Source organism: Schistocerca nitens, chromosome 6 (assembly GCF_023898315.1).
Source record: "Schistocerca nitens isolate TAMUIC-IGC-003100 chromosome 6, iqSchNite1.1, whole genome shotgun sequence".
NCBI lineage: Eukaryota > Metazoa > Arthropoda > Insecta > Orthoptera > Acrididae > Schistocerca > Schistocerca nitens.
In genome coordinates this window covers 388,417,038-388,434,213 of record NC_064619.1, presented here as the reverse complement: position 1 = coordinate 388,434,213, position 17,176 = coordinate 388,417,038, and positions in this window count along the sequence as shown.

Genomic DNA, 17,176 nt, shown 5'->3' with positions numbered 1-17,176 from the left:
CTTCTGAGGATTTTCTGAGCCCTAGAGGCGCACATTGTGAGTGGTAACGTGTCCACTAAGGTGAAACGTCGATTCATCACTGAAGACAACATGATCAAGAAAATCTTCATCATCATGAAACAACATTTCGTTTGTGAAGCTGGCACGTAATCCATGGTCTGCCAGCTTTAGAACCTGTAATAACTATAAACAGTAAGGACGTAGTTCTACGCATTTTCTTAAAACTTTCCAAACAGTCCACACGCGAACTTGTAATTCACGACTAGCCTTCTGGACTGATTTCTTTGGGCTACGAGTGAACGACTCTCTCACTCGCTCAATAGTCTCTTGAATAACTCTTGGTCGTCCGGTTACAAAGGCAGCTCGTATCTTCAAATTGATGATACCATCTACAAATGTTATTGTCAGTTGGAGGATCACAACCGAACTTCAGCCGGAACGCGCGTTGCACAGTAACTACAGATTCGGTCTTTGCAAACTGCAAAACAAAAAACGCTTTCTGTTCACTAGTCGCCATCTTCGCTATTACCGCTGTCTGGTGGATGCAGCGGAAACACTGCACGCTGCGCATGCACACTGGTGCCAAAGACAATTGTTTGAGTTGCTCTTTCATTTGACATATCATTTACGACTGTAAGTTTAATGTAATAAATATTATAAAGCGTTAAAATCCTGATATTCATTTATAAACACCCTGTACAAGTTGGTTTGTTAGAGACATCTATCTTTCAAACTAGGCAGTACTCGAAACTCGCGACAGACTTTGACAGAATGAATCTCCTGAAGCTCTTTCATACCGCTGTTTTGTCAGTGTAACTCTCTGTTTCCGTTTTCTCCGAAGTAACGTATGTCCTCATTAGAATCACGAACTTCCACATAAAATAGCACTCGATTTCACGTTAAAAATAGATAAATCCTAATATCTAAATGTTGTAATTACTCATAAACTGGGCTTTGAGCAACGAAACGCTACTTAATTCGTCTATTTTAGAAATATAATACTAGCAACAGAAATAACTATATTATCTTTTGGAAAATTAAGTTGATACCGATATCTCTGTAATTAATGTAGCTTTGGAAATGATGAGGACTTCCTCACATCTCATCTTAAACGGTTAAGGCAAATAGTTTAGCCGAAACGCTCTATATATTTCAGACATGACGAGAAATTTATTATCCACAACATTTCGACACAGTCCTGTATGAAGAGATGATGTTCGCCTCTCCAATAAATTCCAGGTTTATTTTATATATTTCAGGTCTAAGGTCCAATTTAGCCAGTACACACTGTCAGGTACTGATTGGTGAGCACCCTCCACAGCATTTCGATACATTTAGGCATTATTATCTTATTTTCAAGTACTTTTTGATTACAAATTGACCATCGAGATTTGGGTTACCTGTATGCAGGGCCAGGACTGCGGTGGCGGCAGCGGTTTCGGTGGCGGTGGTGATGGGAGGACGTTATTATGCCCTTCCGTCTCCTATTCCCTCCTTAAGCCACGCCCATTTCATGAAAATGGACGAATCTGAGAACATATAAGCCAACATACACACATTTAGATATGCCAGTCGCAGTTCAGAATTTTAAGAACCATTGAAATGAAATAACCAATCACTTCCCAATATTTTATCCGTCATTAAAACGAAACAGCCAACCTCCAACTTCGTTCTCTGTGTCTCCCACTTGTTGATGAGAATAATTGGTTCTTTACACCATACTTAATGCAAGTCACAATGGATGTTAAAATATTTCCACATCTAAACTGTGTGTATTATTTATCAAAACACATGTGACACTACTGCTGACCTAACTTACAGGTTAAGATGTAATGGACAATGAAAAAAATTTGATCTTTGTGCCAAACCACGAACACGGCACAATGAAGCCTTCCAAATTAATATTTCCAAATCTAATCTGTTTGCATTATTATTCTAAAAAACACATGTTAGCTGAAATAATATGCTAGGCAGGCAAGGAAAAGATAGTTGTCATAAACAAGTAGGCATTCAGAACTCAAAAAGTATTCTAACACTAAAAACTGACATTGTGTATATGTGTGTGTGTTTGTGGGTGTGTGACACGTAACACGCCAGTTGGGTGTCAGCTACTGGAATATCTCAATTCTTGTGTAACTTACAGTGTAAGATGCACTTGACGCCTAGAACATGAATGTGGACTATTACATTAAGTGCTGTCACATTTAAATGCTGTTATTGCTAAAATAACGTGCTAAGCAGGCAGAAACAGTTACCATTTCATTAGTATAAGACGTAATATTCACCTTAAACTTGGCTGTGGACTCTCAAATTAAATGTCACAAAGCTATCTCCATGTCTCCATTTTCTGTATTAATGTTCTGTGACAGTATAAAACACATGTGGCTAAACTAACGTGCTGTGTGGACAGTGTAGTAACAGATGATACTTCATCTTAAGCCTAAATGAGACTGTGAACGAAACTTAACGGGCCAAACATCGTTACAGGAGGGAAGAAGGTAATGTATCAACCAGAAATATAGTTAGCGCTATTGGCTAGCTAATACATCTTTTGATCCTGAAGACACCTAGGGCTATTCACCACTAGGATGTTTGATAATCAACGGCACATTTTCCGGCAGTAGAGCACAATAAACTGAACTAAAAGCCGTGTATTTTGACAACATCTGTATTAAGTTGTATTTCTTAAACTGCATATTTTCATAATACACATGTATAATTTCAAAATTACACCAAATACAATATGTAAAATTCCACAGTCAAAGACCGCGATGGGCAAGCTTCCAGAGAGAGGACGGTTCGATCTGTAGAATAGTTGATCTTTGCACCAAAATAAAACTTTTTATTTATCAAAATATCTTATTATTTCGAGTAGAAAACAAACATGGTCTCTTACTGTCACACATAAGAATAGGTACATATCTCTGATGGCGAACAAATATTCGATCTTTGAATCAAAACCAAATTGTCTCCGTTATTTATCAAGATACGGAAAGATTTGTTCTGTAACATTACAAAACATACATGGCGCTACTGCCAATCTAACTTCCAGGTTAAAGTGCATTTCTCGGCGACAGTAGTTCGATATTTGTATCACACTTTATCAAAACTGGTAACTGTCTTAAACTAAGCCCGATTTTTGAGAATGTGTGAAAAAGCCTGTAGCTAATGATTTTGTCCCGAAATTCAAACCTACAATAGTAATAATAATAATAATGTGCCGTGTGTGCAGCGTGGCTAAGAATATTTGCATTTACCTATGCCTGCTTAATGGTATTAAAGTCCTCTTGACACTTATCATCCCATAACCAAAGCCTATTTTTTCGTAATAAGTTGAGCAACGCACCACTGTTCATCTGCTGTGGTGGTACGAATTTACGAAAAAACTAAGTTAGTCCTAAAAAGGCTTTTAGTTGTTTTTTATTCCTTGGAGCTGCACAATTGTGTATGGCGTCAAGTTTTTTCGAATCAGGTAATATACCTGACACAACATGTCCTAAAAATTTGGCTTGCTCCTTACCAAAACTAGACTGTTTAAATTGGCTGTTACTCCGTAATCTGCAAATCGTTGACGCACCTGTTCAGTGAGCCTGATATATTCTAACCAAGTAGGTGTGGTTATTAACAGGTCGTCTACACAGATAATGACTTTTATAAGCAATTCTGGTCTTAAAACCTTGTCCAATGCAGATATAAACACTCCTGCGCTAATGTTCAGTCCAAAAGGTAGAACACAGAATTCCTAACTTCTGCCCCCAGAAACAAATGCTACGTATTTTCGACTTTCTTTGTGGAGTTTTATTTGTCAGTAAGACTTTTTGAGATCGAGTACACTGAAATATTTTGTTTGTCAAACTTTAGAAGCTGTTCGTCCAAATTGTCTGGCCTTATGCATACTGGCATTATAGTCTTATTGAGACCTCTAGCATCGAGCACTAATTTCACAGAACCACCTGGTTTACTTGCTGGTAATATTGGATTACAATAAGGTGAAAATGAAGGTTGTATAGTTCCCCATTTATTCATACGATTGATCTCTTCCCTCTCGTTTTGCCCATGGAATAGGATATGAGATGGATGGACTTCAAATTTATATTCGTAGCCCTTGATTACTCCTGGCCCCTTACTGAAAACATTGGCATACTTAAATAACACGTTGGATATCATTTAGTACCTGTGATTCACTTTCTGCTCTACCATTTCGTAACTAACCTCAGTGTTCGTTTCTTGTTCAGTATCAAATTTGTTTGTGAAATACACAGCTGGAAAGGAATATTGTACTATGACATTTGACTCTGGTTTTTTTTTCTTACTTTCATCAGGTGTTTTGACTAAATCGATAGAAAAGATCTGATCCTTCACATGACAGTGGCATTTGCCATTACCTATGTCAATCTGTGGTTTTACGTTCTAATCGTGTCCATGCTAATAAGACAATTAACTATAAGTTTGTCAATTACCAGAAATGTCTACTTCGCTTTAAAATGTTCAGTTTGTACTGGAATAACTGTTTGATGCTTAACATATTTACTCTTACTGCCTGTAGCAGTTTGCACCTTGCAGTTTTGTACAGGAAATGTTGGGAACTTGCCTCTCTCCTTCAATTCACAAAAAAATGCATTTGACATTAGGTTTATAGTTGAACTTGTATCTAAAACTAGCTGTGTGTCAATGTTAAATATATTCACCCTAATGATTCCTTGTACTTGTTCTTCCTTGTCTTTATCTACTATATCTAACTCATGCTGATACATGCTGATCATCCTTGATGTCACCTCCTATGTCAAATCTTATGGAACATGTTTGTAGTTCTGCTTGCCCCCACTCCCTCTGAGGTCAATAGCCTGGGGCTTAACTACGACCGGTTGGTGTTTTCCGACGGCGTAGTGTGACTTAGTTCATTACCTGGTGAAATTTTAGTGAGTTGCACTGTCTGTGTACTTCGTCAATTTGTGTCGTTAATTGCTGTGCAGTTATTTTGCTGCCCAAAGGTCGACTGCAGTAAAGCGTAAGGCATGGCAGTGTTGCCACGCGTCGGCCACTGCTGCGGCTGACTATTTCTATTCATGTTCGGCTTAGGGCCTTAAGGTGGTGAATTGTAATTCCCTCGTGCGTTGAAATTACCCCTCTTGTTTTGGAAATTTCTTCTAAATCGTTTGTTTTTTTTCCGTTGCCGTTACTATATTCATTACTTCTGGGTATGTAATTTTGCTGTTGGGAGTACCAACCTTGCTGTGTGTTTAAATCGCTTTTTGGTGACTGATTTACATAATTATGTTGTTGTGCCTGATTTTCCGTTGCTCTATGGGGTACAGGTCTTTCCTTGTAGATTAAGTCTATAGAATCGAGCACTGACGGAAAATATTCAGCGTCATTCTCGGGCGTTGTGACTAACTTTTCTCTAATGTGTGCTGGTAAACGAGTTTTCAGTTTGCCATTGAATGTTGCAGGGTTGAAAACCTCGTATCTGAGACTTTCTTGCACTGCCATAGACCAGTATTTGTCGAGGAAAGTTCGTTTAAATTGGTTATAAGTGCTACAACGTTCGGCCACTTCAGTTGCCCAGAAGAGCACATCCCCTTGGGTATATCCCATGACAAATCTGATTTTCTGTGCTTCCGTCCAGTTGTATGGAAATACATGACGAAAAGCACTAATAAATACTACGCGATTCATTGTTTTACCTTCGGTAATAAACGTAGGAAATTGTCGATGTCTCAGCAGACGTTTGTCTGCAAAAATAGTTGATAGACTCGTGGCATTTTCGATCGTATTTATGTTGTTATTGTAGTTACCTGTAATTCCGGCTGATAATTGTTCAGATATTGGAGTTGTAGGTACGTTTGCGTTCTGAAATCTACAACGGTCACTGATACCTGCTGTGGGACTTGTAACTATTTGTTAACAGATACCAACAGGTTGTGATTTGTTCACTGTAGCCTATGTACGCATATTTCGAGATCTGGTAAAATTTTCTTCTAAAAGATTGCGGATCCTATTTTCCGCGGCTTGTAAGTTAATGTTAACTTTGTTCACGATTTCATTTTCTGTTTTCTGAATAATCTTTTCTACTACATCTGTGTATAACTTACAATCGGTTACTAACTTCTCTGCAATAGTGTTACTCTTATCTAGCGTACCTGCTTCAGCTTGACTAATGATATCACTCAGATTTTCATTAATCTTTTGTCTCTCCTTCTTAGCACATGCTGAGTCAACTTCTAATGTTGTACCCTTAAAGTAATCTCTTCTAAAGCTTGAGGTACACCTTCATAGTATTTATTTAGTTTGTTAACGACAGTGGTTACCTTTTTTCTTTCGAAACCAACTGGTTTAGTGTGGCTTCAATGTTTGTGTTTCCGTCTGTGATTTTCTTTATCTGTTGTTCTATTAGATCGCGATGGTCATTAAAGGAATCTACGTTCTCTTCTACCTCTGTAATGGTACTGTTAACTTCAGAAGGTACTTCATGCTTTACATGTGTTTTCATATCATTCAATTTTTCGACAATTTCAGTGCGAAAATGTTTGGGCAAATCATCGAATTTCTGTGAGACCGTGTCTTGCTAATCCTTGAATACTTATTTTTGTTCTTGCTTCATTGTATTTAGATACTGTGTAAACAGTGTTTTATTGCTGTTTTACCGTGTTCATATCTTGTGTCAAATTAGTGGAATTCGTGTTTATATTGTGTTTCATATCATCAAATTTCGCGTTTATGTTAAATAGTAGATGCCATAGCAGTGCTCCAGTTGTACTACTGTGGTTGCTGTCCGCTGTACTTCCCACGTTAATGTTTGTGTTATGACCAAGTGTGTTTGTAGCGTGTTGTCAAGATTCATATTTAGAGCGCTCTCCGACGTTTCATTTGTGAGCGGTTTGTCGCTCTGGGAGATGTGTGACATTGTCTCGTCAATTGTAAACATTGGTCGTCAAGATTATTCTGTTGTGGAGCATCGCTATCATTTGTCACTTCTGCGACACTCATTTCTGATCTACTTAAACCTTCGGCAGTAGGCATACATGACGCCTAAACCTCAATTATTCGACCTCGCAATTTTGCGCCATTTTGGATTACTGCGTTTTCGCTATCGCTATCAACAATGGGCATATATTTTTCGGCCATGTTATATGAATTTTCAAAAAAATGGAAATTTCACAAAAATGTTAAAAATTTCATACACTAATTATTATACTTGATAAATGTAAATTATGTAATATCAAAGCCTGTTTTACGTCTATTATGATGCTCAAACTATTGTGTCACAAATATTTATGTTTTATTGACAATGTGTTTCACACTGAAAAATTTCTGTACAGTAAAATCCAAGGAAGGAAATAATGAGGAAAAGGTTTTTATCTACATCAAAAGAGGCGCTACCAAGCGTAAACATGTAAGCAACTTGCGCAGCCGTCCTACCTTTGCTAGGCCGAATAAAACCGCTTACTATGGAAAAATTTTTACGTAACCTGAATCGAATTTTTATTCCTTTCAAAATTTTTCTTCTCAATTTTTGCCTTTTTGTAATACTTGTTCCCCATCGTGACTCATGCAAACAGAAAATACTGGCAATTAGTTTGTATAATTCATAACAGTGTCATAGGAATTTCTTACTATAACCATAGTTAACGAACATTACTCACGACCGGTGCCCAGAAGTCCTGTAACGGTCGCCAGTTGTAATATATATGCAACAATATTCATATTTTATATATATATATATATATATATATATATATATATATATATATATATATAAGAATATGAATATTGTTGCATTGTTAAAATGTCTGTGCTAATTGGTGTTCTTATGGGCATCGGACTTCCTTACATATTTGTTGAAGCTGCAGGCAGTGGAGGACACTGGGGACACTTGCGCTCGTCGTAATCACGAAAATATTTTGCCTGTAATTTTCCTCTTCACTTACTTCAATAGATAAAATGTTTCATACGGTTCTTTAACATTATATTGTTCACTCACACATATAATACATCGAGATCGCAATACTTCATCTCTAAAATCGCACAACCTCATCGTCCTTCTACATATGAGAGAGTTAGACTGTGTCTGTCTAAAAAAAAAACTGTACAACACATTGAATTAGAAAATGTTTTCGTTTGTCTGCACCTTACCTCACATTCATAATTAACGTCTTTGCCAACCCTCTGGTCACTCCGTGTTTCAAATTTTTTTATATATAAATCTTAATTTTACTGCATCCTAGGGGCCTTTCATCATGTACTTATACATGTTTCAGCATGGCTCGACACCTGGTACATCAGAACCGATAATGCTAATGATCTGTAAATGGAATCATTTCATGTACTGCAACGACTCTTGAGTGAATTGGAAACCCCTTAAAGGGAGTACCAGTTTTTTCTGGCAGTGTAACTGAACCATTGTGCGCAAGTACTACTCTGAGATGAAGAGGCTGGCACAGGAGAAAAAGTGTCAAAATAGTGATGACGCAAAAATAGAGCCTTTAAGTAACTACAACAACTTGTTAACAAAATATTTGGAGCTAGTGGCGTTCTCCTGGGATTATTATCTTCTTCGTCATCTTTTCCCCCATAGTAAGCCCAAATTTTCTTTTCACAGACCTTATTCAGCGTGTTTCAGCATTGCATTAACTCGGTCAGCAGTCGAGTCCGTCGGTGGGCGGCGCGGCCGTGTGCACAGAGTTCCCCAGTCCGTCGCTGGGCCTGGCGGTCATCTGTCCCCGGAATCCGCTGTTTCGACGGTAGTCGGCCGCGGGACGAAGAATGATGGCGGGACCGCAACACTCGGTGGCGCGGCGGCTTTGCCGTGATGGATGGCGGCCCGAGCCCAAGCGTTGCGCTTGTCCGCCGCTCTGCCACACCCTTCTTCTGTATTACGAAGTATTGCTTAGTTCCGCATGTGAATAGACTTTCTGAAACAGTTCAGTATCTGACACCAATCGTTGTTGAATAGAGAAGAAGTGCAACCTGATGAGTTATTCTGAAATTGTAATGTTGCAAACAAGTATTGGGTTTATTAAAATCGGAAGGATGAATAACAACCGGGATAAATTCATGGACATCGCAAGAAGGTAATTCGATAACCTCTTGTGAAATAAGCCAATCGAAAACCAGGTCAGAATGCGAATAATGTGCAGAGCTAGGGGCAGAATTTCTAAAATCGAGCCGGCCGTGATGGCCAAGCGGTTCTAGGCGCTTCAGTCTGGAACCGCGTGACCGCTACGGTCGCAGGTTCGAATCCTGCCTCGGTCATGAATGTGTGTGATGTCCTTAGGTTAGTTAGGTTTAAGTAGTTCTAAGTTCTAGGGGACTGATGACCTCAGATGTTAAGTCCCATAGTGCTCAGAGCCATTTGAACCATTTCTACAATCGACAAATATAAAGGTGAAGAAATGAAAATGAGAAACAGGGAAACACATTTTTTAGGAAGTCTACAGGCGTAATTGAGAGTTCTTCCCATTGATCATAAAACCGATTGTCAAAGAAGAAATAGAGAAAGTGACACAAAATTTTGAGATGGGTGATAAAAAAAAAAGGAGAACAATCATGTAGTAATATATCCTGATGTACTTGTGGGGTCCTGCCCACTCGTCTCGTATACGGTGCCTAAAGGATGATGCATTCTCGGAATGCTGTACAACAGTTCAACCACATAATATTAGTAGTTTTATTTCAATAAAGCGGATTGACAGTACTTAACTTTGAAACAGCACTGGTGTCGCTATCGATGGGCGACATGCAAACAAGTCAGTATCCTTTACTAAATACGATGTTCATGCAAGTGTCACATAGTTTGTGGATCACTAATAACTTCTATCTTAGCACTCTCTCCTTGGCCTGTCCGTATACTGTCCGAATACTGAGCGACCGATGCTGATATTCTCCTCTTGTGGAATCCTAATCAGTGCTCATTGGGCGACGTCGTTTCACCACCTTATCTTCTCTTGCGTTATTCATCTTCTTTCCGTCTCTTGTGGTTACGCAAGAACAGTACTAATTCTTTGTGACAGAAAAAAGAAATGGGGAAAAGAAGTGATGAATAGAATAGAAAGGCAAGAAAGTACAGAATCACAAAATATGTGTACAGAACACACAGATCAAACACACAAGCTAAAAAGAGCGGTACAAAGGAAACTTTCTAAAAAGTTCATCGTGAGTCTCGTATGAGTTGTTGATGCGCTTGACCAAACATTATCTTCCAGCAGGTTTTTCCAAAAAGACACTACTGGTGCTATGAAAGAAACTGAGGTTTTGACCGGAACTTTCACTATTAAAAGAAAAAAAAGCGAGAAAATGTGAAAATGAGGTTGCATAATTCAGCCTGTTATACGATAAACTAAAAATCTGGTAGATGTTATAGTAAGCACCATTCAAGCACCTAGGATCTCACCTAGACAAATTAACAAGTCTACCGCTGCTCCTTCAAGAACAGGAAGCTATTTTAGGGTTAATGTCTTTGTCGCTATTGTTGACAGAACAAACTTCGACGAAGAAGGTAGATTCTGTACAGAAATTCTCAGTCTCTATAATCTCAGCACACTTCTACCAAAAGTCTGCTCATCTTCAACAAAGTACATGGAGTCAGTGATTATGGTCTCAGAAACTCAGGCTACATAGTTCTACAAAGTAATATGAGAAGATGAAATAACTACATTTTTAATCTGAAGGCAGAATTCAAGTTGTGCACGGTAAAACAGAAAAGGGAAAATGAAGTTAAAACACTTCTACCAGACTATGCAGTTGACTGTTTACAGTTTTGCACTCCAGAAATTTTCTCTTCAGTTACATCTTTAACAGTGAACTTCTGTTTTCTTCGTGTGTCAACTACACTGGCAGAAAAGTCTTTCTCGACACTGAAACTCATTAACACTTGGTTGAGAAACCGTTTTACGCAAAACCACGTAACTGACCTTGCCTTATTATATGACTGTAGAGACAATATCAACAGAGAAAAAATTAATAGACACTTTATATTGAGAAGGGGAAAAAGAACAGAAAAATTGTATAGCCCTGATTGCAGATAATAGTCAATCACTTGTTCTTCCGTGATGTAAAAAGATCGAGTAATTACCAACCACACACTTAGATTACTCTTTATAATTTCATATAAACACTGAAAAAATACGTCAATCAACTGCTAATATCCATAAAACACCCCAAATTTATATTACTGGAGTAGATAACTAAAACAAGAAATATACACACAAAATCCTTTTAAAAAATATCACATAGGCCCAATTTGAAGCATTCAGTATATTAAAAAATGAAAGATTACATTCAAAACTATTGTTTTATTTATAATAAGTAAACTTTCGACTTCCTGAACGGTGCAGTATCATTATCATTGTTTACACTGTGCATCTTTAGAGAGAATTGGTCGGAAATATATTGATTCACTAATATAATTAACACGGATATTGCGTTTTTACTCCTACTACATCTATTTCAAAGTGAGTCTCTGTGACATCTGTAGCTTTACATCTCGTCCATAGGTCGTTCTGAAGGCGTAGATAATTTTACAGAGTACTGTTTTTGAGCTTACCTATCTACATCTACATCTACGTGACTATCCTGAAATTCACACATATGTACCTGGCAGAGGGTTCATTGAACCACTTTCATACTATTTTCCTATCTTTTCACTATCGAACAGCACATGGGAGAAACAAACACTTAAATCTTTTCTTGTGATCTCAAATTTCTCTTATTTTATTATGATGATCATTTGTTGCTATGTAGGTGGACGCCAACAAAATGTTTTCACATGGGAGAAGAGAGCTGGAGACTGAAATTTCGTGGAAAGATCCAGCCGGAACGGAAAACGACTTTATTTCAACGACTTCAACACCAACTCGTATTTTATATCTGTGACGCTTTGTTCCCTATTTCGTGATAATATAAAACTAGTTGTCCTACTTCAAATTTTTTCGATGACCTGCATTAATTCTGTCTGATGCGGATCCTAGTAAAACTTCAGGAGAAAACGGATAAGAATAGTGCTTGCAGTCTCTGCATTAAACCTGTTACATCTTCTGTGTGTCTGCCACTGAAACGCAGTCCTTGGGCAGCTTTCGCCAGAAAATTATCTATGTGACCGTTCCAGTTTAAATTATTCTAAATTATAATCCATAAATAAATAGTTGAATTGTAGCCTTTACATTTGTGCCATTCATTGTGTAACCGACATCTAGTGGATTTCTTTCAGTACTCATGTGGATGACTCGACAGTTTTCGAAGATTAGAGGCAATTGCTACTTTTTGTACCACGCAGGTATTTTATCTGCATCATTTTGCATCTTTTTATGAATTTACTAGACGTTAAATGGCAGCATCGTCCTCAAACAGTATACAAAGGCTGCTGAGATTGCTTCCTAGAATCGTTTGTATAAATTAGGGACAGCAGAAGCCCTGATATACTACCTTGGAGAACACCAAATATCACTTATGTTTTAGTGGGTGACTTTCCGCCTGTTACTAAGAATTGTGGCCTTTCTGACAGGATATCACGAATCCAGTCTCACAACTGAGGCGATACTCGACAGACTCGCAATTTGATTAGAAATCGGCAGTAAGCGAACGATATCAAAACCCTTCTGAAAATTTAGGAGTATGGAACCAATATGAGGTCTCCAGCCGACAGCAGATATTACCTCACGAAAGCAAAGAGCTGGTTGTGTTGCACACAAGAGATATTTTCAGAATTCTTGCAGTCTATGTGGAAATATGAGGTCTATTTGGTAAGTAAGGTACGCTCTGTCGCAAAATGGAAATTTTTGTACGTCCGACGTTACTATCTGCACAGTGAGTGTACTAATGTGTGCAAACTAGCTTACCACTTTGCGCACAAATGGATAAAACCTCTGAACTGTCTTCTCAAGCCCAGTGTGTCAAACAGACATTCTAAATAAATATGACCATCGTCCTGCAAGGCAGCAAATATCAGGTGCGAATCGTAACAAAAATTATTAGAAATGCTGCTGTCAAGTACATTGTCGTAGCAGGTCAATGCACTGAGTTGGTGGAGAATAAATTTACTTTTTGAACCAATGAGAAACTGTCATATAATGAATGTGATGGTAGGTAGGTATCATAGCTTTTGATACTCCATGGTCAAATTGCACACTAGTTTGAGTGAGCAAAATGTAGACTTAACATTAACTGTGGCCTAATGCGCGATGATGCATGAATTAATAAAAGTGAAAGTTTGGGTTCTATTCTAGAAAGACAAAACAGCTACTTCCTTTTTTATTCTATGTATAATGTATCAACTGTTGCTTTCAGGGGTCAAGAGATAAACAACAAACATGTTCAATTACTTTTGATAATAAATAACAAAATATTTAATTCTCGGACATATTGAAATGGCGATTATTAAAATCGTTATCTCTACACACGACAATATTTTATCACAGGAAAGAAAGAGTATTAAAAATCCTCATCAGCTCATTTAAATCTACATTGTCGTAGCACGTCAATGCACTGAGTTGGTGGAGAATAAATTTACTTTTTGAACCAATGAGAAACTGTCATATAATGAATGTGATGGTAGGTAGGTATCATAGCTTTTGATACTCCATGGTCAAATTGCACACTAGTTTGAGTGAGCAAAATGTAGACTTAACATTAACTGTGGCCTAATGCGCGATGGTACTTACCAAGCGGCATATGAAACGGCGTTGTCTCCGTGCTTGGTCTGAAATGCTAATTCCCTACTCTGACCTTGACTGAATTCACTCATTCGCAACTTTCATGCGTTCCGTAGAATGTTAATCTTTCCCTAGTCGAAATAATGGCTATTGCACACTCCCTATGGGTTGGAGAGACGTGCACAATTTCTTTGCCTGCAACAATTCCTGCAGGAATATTCAGCTACTGCTTTGCTATCTGCCGTCATGATACGTGAAGCATATCGTCGTCACTTCACAGGAAGCAATCGTCAACGCCTACGCTTATTTACACACACTTGAGCGCCCGCTGCGAGATGAAAGAGAGAGAGAGAGTGAGACAGCCTTAATTTTAGGTCTCAAAATGCTAATATAAAATGTTTCGCGTCTGCATCGCTAAGTATGGCTTCAGCCCCAATCACCGTCTCGATAGAGGTGAATAAATGTTTTTATTTTTCTTTCTGCGTCGCTGCATATCCCTGTTAATGAAGTGCAGCCACTTACCCTCGGCCCTGGCCTTATTTATGCTAAAAGGAATAATGTTTTGTTCTGGCCTTATTCCTTTCTGCACTGAAGCTCGCCGCTCTCTTCCTAATTGGAGTTTTATGATATCATTAGCTACCTGCTCGGTTTGTCTCCAAAATGCGTTTCGCTTTGACTTGTCTGTTTCGTGCCACTTTCCATATATTGGTAGAGATTGTTTTGTTAGTTTTTGGGTACATGAGATTAACTGCAATTGCCTTTTGTTGATATAATGTACTTATTATTTTCTGAGGATCTGATACTGTATTGTACTGTCATTACGGATAAAGTTCATGTTAGGTCCGTTAACATCCGGATGCCTTAGAAAATCTCAGTGAAAATTGTAACTGTTTCCTTTGCAACAGTTCGCTGTACCTTCGAGCTGTTTCTCTACATAGTCGCCACTCTGACTTAGTCATTTGTCGTAGCGTTGGGCCAACTTTTCAATACACTCGTCACAGAATATAGCTACCTGTACTTTCCACCATTTTGGCTGGCTCTGAGCACTATGGGACTCAACTGCTGTGGTCATAAGTCCCCTAGAACTTAGAACTACTTAAACCTAACTAACCTAAGGACATCACACACATCCATGCCCGAGGCAGGATTCGAACCTGCGACCGTAGCGGTCGTGCGGTTCCAGACTGTAGCGCCTTTAACCGCTCGGCCACTCCGGCCGGCCTTCCACCATTTCTCTACGCTCGTCTGCAGTTCGTTTCCTGTGCCAAAATGTTGTGTAGATAGCCAGTGGTTCATGTGAGCAGAGATGAACACCTGGGAGAGCCAAGTCCTGTTTGAATGGTGTGTAATGAAACACTTCTCAACGAAAACGTTGCAGAGGCGCCCTCATTGCCCGTGCCATGTGCGGCCGACATTTTTCATGTAGAAGGAAATGCATTATAGGTACGTTATCTGGGGTTGCATGGAATCAGGCGAAGCCTCGCAGTGGGCACCGATACTTGGCGGAACACACTATTGTTCTAGGCATCATTACGTCCTCAGTGTGGCCTCTGAACTAAAAAGAGCTGCACGATGTATCAACAGGCGTAACAGAGACACTGCCAAAGACGTCTGTGGAAAGCTTCATCGGATTTTCACTGTCGTTTCTACTTCGCAACCTATCGGAACTTACTTTTCGAATAGCCCTTGTAGAACGTTTACTTCAATGTAACATATAGTGTTCGAACACACTGTTTATTCCAAAGTCTAATTGCAAGTCGACCTCAGCGACTTTTTTTTTATTTTCTTTCAAGTCATCAGTCTTTGACTGGTTTAATGCAGTCTGCCACGAAGTTCTCTCCGTGTCAACCTCTTCATCTCGGAATAGCACTTGCAGCCGCCGTCCCCAATTATTTGTCGGACGATTTCCAATGTCTGTCTACTTCTATAATTTTTACCCTCTATAGCTCTCTCTAGTACCATGGAAGTTATTGGTTCAAATGACTCTGAGCACTATGGGACTTAATATCTGAGGTCATCGGTCCCCTACAACTTAGAACTACTTAAACCTAACTAACCTAAGGACATCACACACATCCATGCCCGAGGCAGGATTCGAACCTGCGATCGTAGATGGAAGTTATTTCCTGATGTCTTAATTGATGTCCTACCATGCTAAACCTTCTTCCTGTCATTGTTCCCGATATTTTCCTTTCCTCGACGATTCTGCGCAGAACCACCTCATTCCTTACCTTGTTAAGTCCCCCTATTTTTCAACTTTCGTCTGTAGCACCACGTCTCAAATCCTTTGAGACTCTTCTGTTCCGATTTTCTCACAGTCCATGTTTCACTACCACTCAATGCTGTGCACCATACGTACATTCTCAGAAATTTCTTCCTCAAATTGACGTCTAGGTTTGATACTAGTAGCCATCTCTTGGCTAGGAATGTCCTTTCTGCCAAAGCTAGTCTGCTTTTTCTGTCCTCTTTCCTTCATCAGCCATGGGTTATTTTGCTGTCTAGATAGCAGAATTCCTTAATTTCATCTACTTCGTGTTCACCAATCCTGATGTTTAGTTTCTCACTATTCTAATTTCTGCTACTTCTCATTAGTCTCGTCTTTCTTCGATTTACTGTCACTAGATATTTTGTACTTATTAGACAGTTCATTCCATTCAGGAGATCTTGTATTTCATCTTGAATTTCACCGAGGATAGCAACCGAGCCAGGTGAAGCAGTGACTCGTGCACTGGACTCTCATTCGGGTGTATGACGGTTCAAAGCCCAGTTCGGCGATCCAGATTTACATTTTGTATTCTTCCGTAACTGCTCCAGGGGAATGCTGGGATGGATCCTTTGAAAGGGCACGGCCGATTTCCTTCCCCATCCTTGAAACAATCCGAACTTATGCACCGGCTCTAATGACCGCGATGTCGACGGGGCGTTAAACCCAATCTTCCTCCCTTCCTTTCCTTCTTGAGGATAGCAATGCCATCAGTGAATCTTATTGTCATTTCACATTGAATTTTAATTTCAGTCTCGTACCTATTTTTACTTCCGTCATCGGTTCAACAAAAAAAAAAAAAAAAAAAAAAAAAAAATGGTTCAAATGGCTCTGAGCACTATGGGACTTAACATCTTAGGTCATCAGTCCCCTAGAACTTAGAACTACTTAAAGCTAACTAACCTAGGGACGTCACACACATCCATGCCGGAGGCAGGATTCAAACCTGCGACCGCAGCGGTCGCGAGGTTCCAGACTGAAGCGCCTAGAACCGCTCGGCCACACCGGCCGGCCGTCATCGGTTCTTCGATGTATAAACTGGACAACTGAGACAAAAGACTACACTTATTTCTTACATTCTTTTTAATCCTAGCAATTCGTTCTTCCATTCTTATTATTCGCTCTCGGTTCTTGTGCATATTATATATTTCCAACCCTTCCCTACAGCTTACCCCTATTTTTCTACGAATTTTGAGCATATTGCACCATTCGATATTGTCGAACGCTTTTTCCAGGTCGAGAAATGATATGGGTGTGTAGTTCAGCG